An 8,922-nucleotide genomic window follows, 5' to 3' on the forward strand; every position below is an offset into this window, starting at 1 on the left:
TCAATTATTATTCATACCATTGCAACCTATACACGTACATATTTATACATGACTGAGGCCCCTATAATCAAGCCAAATCCCTACAATTAAGCCTATCTAATCTCTAAGCTAGGAAAGAATAGATAAACTAGGAAAGAATAATAATTACAAGATAATTACATGATCTCCGTGATTCACAGTAATCAGGAGTGATTCGCGGTAACAGGATATTGTAACAAGCGGTTCCCAAAAAGCATTTGGGAAATCCGAGTCGGTAAAGCCCTAGAGCAATGCTTTTTTGAAGCACTGGTACAGATATATCTATAGTGGTGCTTTCGAGAACCACTACAACCTAAGCTATAGTAACGCTTGGTAGCTACTGTTAAAGGCAAATATTTTTTTCCTTTCGATAAACATATTTATACTAATTACTATTGTGAGTTCTAATATTAATTTTTTCTATAGGCCTGTGAATTGTAATTCTGTGAGAATTCTATCAACAAATTGAAAATGTATTTCATGAAGCCATCAATCACTACAACAAATAAGGGCTATTATAGCATTTGTTTACAGCGTTTTCCCGGCCGCGCTATAGTAGGTAGCTTTCGTTCCTTTGCTTTTAACTTCAATAGCATTTCATTAAAACTCCCCTCATCTATAGCGTTTTCTTCTCCGTTCCATAGCGTTCTAGAACGGCAAAAAAAGGCGCTAACACTTTTTGCGCTCCTGCTCTGATATTTCTCCAAATATTTCTAATTTTCCCTTCTCATCTGGGGAAAGAAGTTGCGTAGAATCACTTCTCCCAGTTTCCCATCTCATCTGCGTACTCAGGTAAGAGAAAACCCAATCACTTATTCTAATTGTTCCACGAAAATCATAGGCGCCAGATCTTCTGTTAATAGTTTTGTGCGACTAGTTCTAGGGATCTTGATGAGCACCCAATATTGTAGATATTTGGTGCGACTAGTCCCGTTTTGCGTTGTTTTATCTCGCGGTTATTTAGCTTTTATAGTGATATTGCACGTAAGGTGTGTTTTTGTGTATTTCAGGCAATTTGTATAAATAAGGTGCGTTTGATCGTCAAGGAATGCTCCAGGTGCACCCAAGTACTCAAGGCTATGTGCCACCCCATTGTGGTGCTCGAAAGATGGTTTTGAGGTTGCTCAGGTCGCCCAAGAGTCAAGGGAATTGAAGAAGAAGTGAGGATTTTACTAAAGCTACTCATCTTCCGACGTGCTGAGGGTAGAATTGTCATAACTTTTGATGTACAAATTACTTTTGATCCAAACCACTTGGGTTAGAAAGTAGGCTAAACGAGCTTTCCAACGGTTCAAAGAACGCCTAAATCCGAGTTAGGGAGTGTCCGGAGCGAGCCTGCGAAGTTGCCCAAAAAATATGTCAAGTATGAACCGGTGCTGGCCAATTCCTAGTACCGGTACATAGAGTCCAGAGTTCAATTTTTCCAGCCCGTTTGAAGGCCTTGTACCGGTACTGGGGGTTGCCCAGTACCGGTTCATGCTGCAGAATACAGCCACGTTTTTGCTGCTTTTTCTACTTTCTACTTTTGGAATGTCTTCCACTTTTAGCTACTTTTGGGATATTTTCTTGGGATATTTTGTGAGAGAGAGACGACCTTGTATAAATAGGGTCTCTCTCTCTCTCTCTCTCTCTCTCTCTCTCTCTCTTCTTGATCATCTTGTCACTTTCCACTTTAAGTCTTTTAATTTTCTAGAACTCCATTAATGGCTTTCAAGCTTTTCTAGCTAATTTCTTCAAGAACTCCTCAAGGTATTTGTCGTTTAATGTTTTCTCGTTTATTAATGTTGTAGCCGCGGACTATATCCTTTATAAAATCAACTTTATTTTCATTTCTATCGGTTTAAATTTATGTCTTATTTCTATGCTTTGGTTTTTGAGTTAAGTATGGGTGAGTAGTCGTTTGGCCAAGTCTGGGGATAATCTTTCCCGAGGACTTAGGTGATTATTTGGTTTTCAAATATTAGGGCTTGAAAGCATGATTTACGGAATAGAACTTAACTTGCATTTTTGGTCCAAGCAAAGGGGTGTTAACTACTTGGTGAGGCGTTTGTCAAGCGGTCTTGGCAAGCGGCTCCCTGAGGGCTCGTGGCCTCCTATGTGTTCGATAAATTTGTCAAACAAGTTGTTTCGCCTCCGTTTAATCACATCTTTCATGAAACGTAGTCATAAAAGTTAAATTCTCCGAGCGAGAGCACGCGGTCGTGACTCTCGCCTGAGTCATTATGAGAACCGGTAACCTCCTTTGTCAAGGGTTAGAAGATCCCTAGACTTGCCTACTTTAAGTTAATTAAGCTTTTTCCTAGTCTCTTGCCCGGGCGATTTTTACCATTTCTAAGCAAAATCAAGTTGGCCGTCTCGAACGCCGCACTCTACCATATAAACCTACAATCCAAACTAGCTATATTGCGAATTCCCTGTGGTACGATCCCGGTCTTGCCAGTTTACTATGCTACCGACGACCTAGCCCTACGCTTGGGGTTTTTCAACCTTATTGGAAGGCGAGGTTCAGAGGCTAAGCAGATCTCAAGCTGTGCGAGCTGCTATTGCTAGCATATGGATCGATTTGGATATTCTAGGGTTTCACTCGTGAGCACCAGTTTCTCTCTCTCTCTCTCTCTCTCTCTCTCTCTCTCTCTCTCTCTCTCTCTCTCTCTCTCTCTCTCCATCAAACAGCAGATTAAACCTTCACGTTTATGAAAAGAAAATGAAGAAAAAACATAAACAAGTTTGAGAGTGAGAAGCTTTCAGCATGCACAACCCCAGCCACTTCGAAAATGAAATTTTTGAATATTTGACGACATATATGTACGATTAAGCATTTTGAAGGTTTGATTTTTGGGGTTTGTGATTCTGCATTGTTTTTTGGAAATTAGGGCTTTTTTTGTGTTTAACTTTCATGGTTGAAAGGTAATAGGACTACAATCTCGGGTTCTAGATGGTTGGATGGGTAGATGTGGACAACAGGAGAGTATCGGTGGGACGAATTGAGTGGCGTAGTGGTCCTTGACCTAGTTATGGCAAATTGGCAATTAGGTATTTTCCTGAAAGTCGACTGCATGGAATGCCAATGCCGTGCCTTTGGTTCATATTCCTAAAACTAGTGCACCAGATTCAATAAAGGATTTCAGGCCCGTTGCTTGGTGCAATGTCTCTAACAAGTGTGTGAGAAAGATTCTAGCGAACTAAGAAGCAGGGATATGGGATACAAATACGATACATTGCACCAGTAGAAGCGAACAATCCATTTGGAAAGTTCTCACTAGGTTTGAATTGATTTTTGCGTTTCATTCTTGCCATAGTTTTTAATATCGGTCGGTTTGTACCGGAATTTAAGGGTTCCGATTCAGATATAGGCCGGTATAACGGGGAGACTGTAAATCACAGGTGAACCGGCCGATAAAAAAAAACGTTTCAAGATTTTTGCAAAACGTGGGCTTAACCGCAGTGAGTGCGCGAGGCTCAAATCCCGGATTTGCACCCCCCCCCCCCCCCCCTGCGCGAATACCCATTTAACTGGTTTCCGAATCAGTTTTCCAAATTGCCGCCCATTTTCCTGAGCACGCGAGACCTCTCCTTGAGTCCTCATTCACAAACCCACTAAAGTGCAAATTCATTTAAAGTAGATAGAAGTTTTGTAACTTGCCAATGTGGGACTAGAGAAAAACACCATGTTTTACAAATACAAATGTTGCAACATTATTATCATATTTGTAAAATCTTATTGACTTGCGGGTTTTGATAAATTATCGGATATTTCACATGAAGAGAATGGGCCATTATATGTCTTAAATTAATTAAAATGTGATAATTTAAGCCAATGTTGGGGGCAAAAGCCGCAAAAGTATATTTTTCAAGTTTTATACATGTTGCTGATGATTTTTAAAAATTCACGACCGCGACACCCGATTCCCGCGAGGTATCACCGATATGTCCCGATACCGCGATTTAAAACTATGATTCTTGCCCAAATATAAGGCTTGGGCTTTACTTTTTCACTGTATCGGTCTTCATTCATAAAAGACATTTGGGCCTTATTCATTCCAAACTACTCGCCATTTGTCTCAAAATTTGATATCTGGAAGTGGTAGTGTATCTTGTTCTCTTCCTTGAATGTGTTAGATTGAGCATATTGGTTGCACTTGTTAACAGATTAAAACTTCAGAAATTAGCCTATACAAGTTTGGGGGTTGGTTCAGTGTCTCCATATGAAGAAAAAGTAGGACTAACCTTTTCTACCTACTAGGTCTCTCATCCTCTTTATAGGTATGAGTCTTGTACAAAATTGCATTCTTTATTTTAGCATTCACCAAGTTGAGTCCTAAAGAAAAAAAAAAGTTGGACAAAAAGAAACAAAGTGACAGATAAATCATGTTTTGTTATGTTTTGTTAACTGGAGCACATATGCTTACAAGAGACCAGAACTTCTTGGAACAAAAGCTATCTAATTTCTATTGTTTCTATTGTATTTCCTTTTTGTGCAGTTTCTTTAGAATTTGGGTTAGGATAAATTGGACTTCTCTCTCCCTACTAGCATAAGGTTGAATCATAGAGAACACAATTGAATGGGAAAAAGGATAGGTAAAACAACGTATAGGTGTTGGCTTTATGAGTGGTTCAAACGGCTTGGTTTGGAGGCTAGAGCAATAGTTAGGCAAGAACGGTAGAAGTGTAGGATTTTCCAGGGTTTGATGAGTACCCGGCAACATTGACATAGGCAGGTTTTGTTGCCCTTGTGTTGTAGAGTTCAATTGTAGAAAGAAGAAGCTTGGGGGTTGTAAATGCAATTTTTTTGTTCGGAATCAGACTTAATTCTGAAGTTACCAAGCTTTACAAGAGCATAAAGGTAATAAGAAAAAAGAAGTGGAGAAGAGTCAAGCAAGTTATGTCTATTTCAAAAGGGTCACACCTATGGGCTATGGGTAAGGTCATAGTCCTATAGAGGCCTAAAACCTCTAGACATGATGATCTCCCACTAAAGATCTTGTAGGATGTGTAGACGTGGAGCTTAAATCAATTGCAAGATGACTGTAGGATGACTGTGATCTAATTAACTTGGGAGCTTAAATCAATAGCATTCTTTACTTTAGATTTGCATTCTTTACCTTAACCTGAACGTAGGGATATCTAATCATGTGTTAAACGTCCTAGAATATTGATTCTTGCCGAAATACAAGGCTTGTGCTTTACTTTAATAGCGGTATAGCTCGTTGGGTAATAGAGTCCGGAGATAGCAGGGGTCAGCACTAAAGAAGAACTCCCACTTTGCGGCATATATTTCCTTTGGGCCTGCTGAGCGAAATGGGCATTTTGTCTTTGATAGACATTCTTGGGCATCAATAGATGCTAGAAGATGCTGTGTTGTCTGATCTTAGATTATGGATATAACAGATTCATCTTATAGTGATGATGTTTTTCTTTCCATATTTTATTGTTTTGGGACTGGACTTAATATTCTTTTATGACGAAAAGTGTGGACTCGCTGAAGAGGCAAGCCCTTAGAATTAAAGCGAATCATCTAAAAGGCCTTGAAGTTCTATGGAAGCCTCTTTTCTTGATAATGTTGTTAATTTGTGGCAGACCAAATACACTGACACACGTAGGGAGAGAAATAAGAATCACAACAAGTCACTATTTGTAATTTCTATAGAAACTTATGATAAAAATTGGCTCACTTGACTCATACATATCATATTTCATCTCGCTTTACTCTATATCCACTTTACTCCTCACTATGTACAAATGACTGGATTGCACAGGGTGTAGTTGAACCTACCCATATACACGTACAACGCCTGCATTACTCCTAACCTATGTTCATAACTCTCCATCTGCATACAAGAGCCCTAGGAGTACATGAATGCTTCCACTAGAGTCTTTACTTTCTACATGTCTGATTTTGTTTTGTATTTTCTGTATTGTTTTGGAGGTTTTGAGCGGATCCCTTTGTGTTTTTCGCCATAGAGAAGACAATGTTGAGGTGTTGGGGTTGAAGAAGTGTGGCATGATTGAATCGTGGGCTAGATTGTTTGTCATTCCTTATGACACAGGGAGTGTTCAGTTTAAGAGGTTGACGTCTTTGTGTTCTGCAAAGGATGGTGAAGTGATGATGGAGATAGATAGAAATAGATTTGTGGTGTGAAGAAAAAAACGCATAGGCTGATGTCCCATCTTCCTCAGGAGGACAAAAATGATTGTCGGGAGACACCGCGTAGTAAGTGGGGTTTAAGGTTGAATGGAAATGGGTTCAAAGTGGTGGTGTATGTCAAGAGTCTAGCCTCCCCTAATAGCACCTCAACCTAAGTCAATCGCGAATCTTTGGACAATGGGTAAGTGAGAGCATGTTATGTCATTTCCCCCTTCTTTTTCAGTCATTTGTCGATGTATATGCTAGGTTTTTTGGGCTTAACTGATGCATTTTGTTGGTTTTACTTCCATGTATTGAGTCACTTATTTTGGGATAAAAATAGAAGCAGAATCTTTGGTGTTATTCTGATTTTCAAAATGTTAATTTGATTTGGATAATAAGTGAATAGATAATTAGGCAATTTATATGCTAAGCAAAGCGTCAAGACAAGTGAGCCCTGGCGTTATATCTTGTAGGGTTTATTGTATCCTTACAGCCCACGAAAAGTGGATTGATGGACAAAAGACTTTAATTTGGGTTCTATGTTTGGCACGTAATCTGGTCTCAGTCTTCCTATTCTCTACAGCTATATAATGGAATCAAAAATATTTTATGGCTCTATCTAGGTACACATGTACAATACTTGGAGGAAACACAATCGGTTTCACGATATGTACATTGGCTCTCTCTTTCCTGTTATGTATCCAATATGGAGGAGAACATTTCCGATACGTAGTATCACCGTGAGTCCAGAAATGTTCGATTAGATGGACTGATAAGAGAATAACTTCCATGTTTGGTGTGGCAAAGCATTTAGTTCCTCTTTTGGTTGCAAGTGGAAAAAAGGTTGTTGGTACGAACATTGTACTCGGCTTGTTGAATTAAAGGCAAGGGATATCATGTTTCTTCATTTCAGAAATGAGACTTTATTTTGGATGGTCTGATTGAAAAGATCGTATTCCCTACCAATTACCCTCTTGTACCCACAAGTACCGTGGTCTAAGTGATTTGAAGTTTGGTAGTTGCTTGGGAGGGCTATGATTAGAGAAGTTTTACTACGGGTTGCGACGTGTGTGTTGTTTTCTCTATTTGTTTTTCCGTTTCTTTGTCATGTGTTCTAGTGTCATCTAGCACATTGTGAATCATCAAACCCATCCAAAATAGATTCCCTACGTGATACGGAGGCCAAAATAGAGTATTCATACTTTAGAGGCAGCTTGAGCAGTAAATTCAGACTCATTCGTTATTTGTGTGTTCTACATGTTATATATGTTCACAGTCTCATTGGTCATTTACAATGGTTTTTTATTATGCAATTTTTAGGATGATATGGAAAAAATTGAACATGATACACCAAGCTCGCCTTCGAATAATCTGAAAGAAGATACTCTTTCTAATTGAAATGTTTAGTAGAAATTGTTATGACTCCATCAAATTGAAATGTTTGCTTCTACCATATGTAGGTTTATAGGTTGATAAAGAAGTGCTGTTGTGACTTTTTGCTGAAGATATAAGTATGATCTTGCTAGTGTGTTGGTTGTTATGATCGCTTGGTTGGTTGAAGCCTTTTTGTTGATACTTATGGGATGGATAGATTTTGGAAGGACTGTTTTGGTTGAAGCCTTTTTGTTAATATTTTGGTGCTAAGGTTTGAACTCCACTTTTGGGATACATAGATGTTTTGGAATGCCTTTTTGTTGATATTTGGTGACAAGGCTTGTACTCTACTTTTGGGATAGATAGAAATGTTGGAAGGACATTTAGTATATTAAATTTCTTTTATGTAATGGTAATCGCTTTGATGTTTGGAGACATTTTGTTGGTTTTGTATGCAATATTGTGAAATATATTGCCAAGGAAGTCATTGGAGCTGCCATCTTTATTTTTTAAGCATTGTATGAACTTGCTATGTGGAATGCTCAAGTTGGATTGTATGTTGTATAAAGTAAAGAAACCTGCTAAAAATCAATTGGAATAGAAGTTTGAAAATGCTGTAAAAAAATTACAATGGACAGCAAGCCGAAAATTTATGGTGAATAATAGAAAACTTTCAATTTACAGCGTTCCTCAAATGTTGTGGAAGCTTTTCAATTTATAGCGTTCCTCCAACGCTGTGGAAACTTTTCCATTTGTTGTGGGAAATTTACAATCTATAGCGTTCTTAAAATGCTATAGAAACTTTACATTCTATAGCGTTCTTAAAACACTGTAGAAAATCCACATTGTATAGCATTTTAAGAACGCTGTAGAAACTTCACATTCTATAGCATTCTTAAAACGTTGTCTAAAGTCTAAGACTTTTAACAACATTAGCTAATACAGCATTTGGAAAAACGTTGTCTATATCATTTAATAGCTTTTTTCAAACGCTGTAAAATGTGATTTTTCTTATAGTGAATTTACAAAATAGAGTATCAAGCACTAAAGTAAATTTATCACAACTTTGGGCGTGTATTACGAAAACTCTAACCTAAAAAAAAAAAAAAGATTACTCAATGATCCTATTGCATTCAAGGAATGCACAATTCAATACTTGATGAAATATTCAACTGAGCTCTATGAGAAGTCCTTCAAGTTCGCCATTTTGTCCTATCTGAAGCATCCAGAAAAATGTCTTATTGTTGTGCTCTTCCATCGTGTTACTATCCAATTGAGCACAAGTGATGACCAGTAGCAGGGACGGGGATGAACCTGTCTTAAGTACAGAGTGTCACACATTCATTGATCACCAATTTGTTTGCATCTATTTCCAGCTTTTGAGTTCTAATTTTATTGCACTC

General features: G+C 38.2%; 1 long non-coding RNA gene across 1 annotated transcript; it reads left to right on the forward strand.

The window, feature by feature from the left end:
* The first annotated feature begins 523 nt into the window (after positions 1-523).
* LOC131316665 (uncharacterized) lies at positions 524-8,018 on the forward strand. Its single transcript, XR_009197220.1, has 2 exons — positions 524-810; positions 7,606-8,018. It is a non-coding gene; the product is annotated as an uncharacterized LOC131316665 (long non-coding RNA).
* Positions 8,019-8,922: the final 904 nt, after the last annotated feature.

The sequence above is a fragment of the Rhododendron vialii genome, chromosome 2a (genome assembly GCF_030253575.1).
Source record: "Rhododendron vialii isolate Sample 1 chromosome 2a, ASM3025357v1".
In the NCBI taxonomy this organism is placed as follows: domain Eukaryota; kingdom Viridiplantae; phylum Streptophyta; class Magnoliopsida; order Ericales; family Ericaceae; genus Rhododendron; species Rhododendron vialii.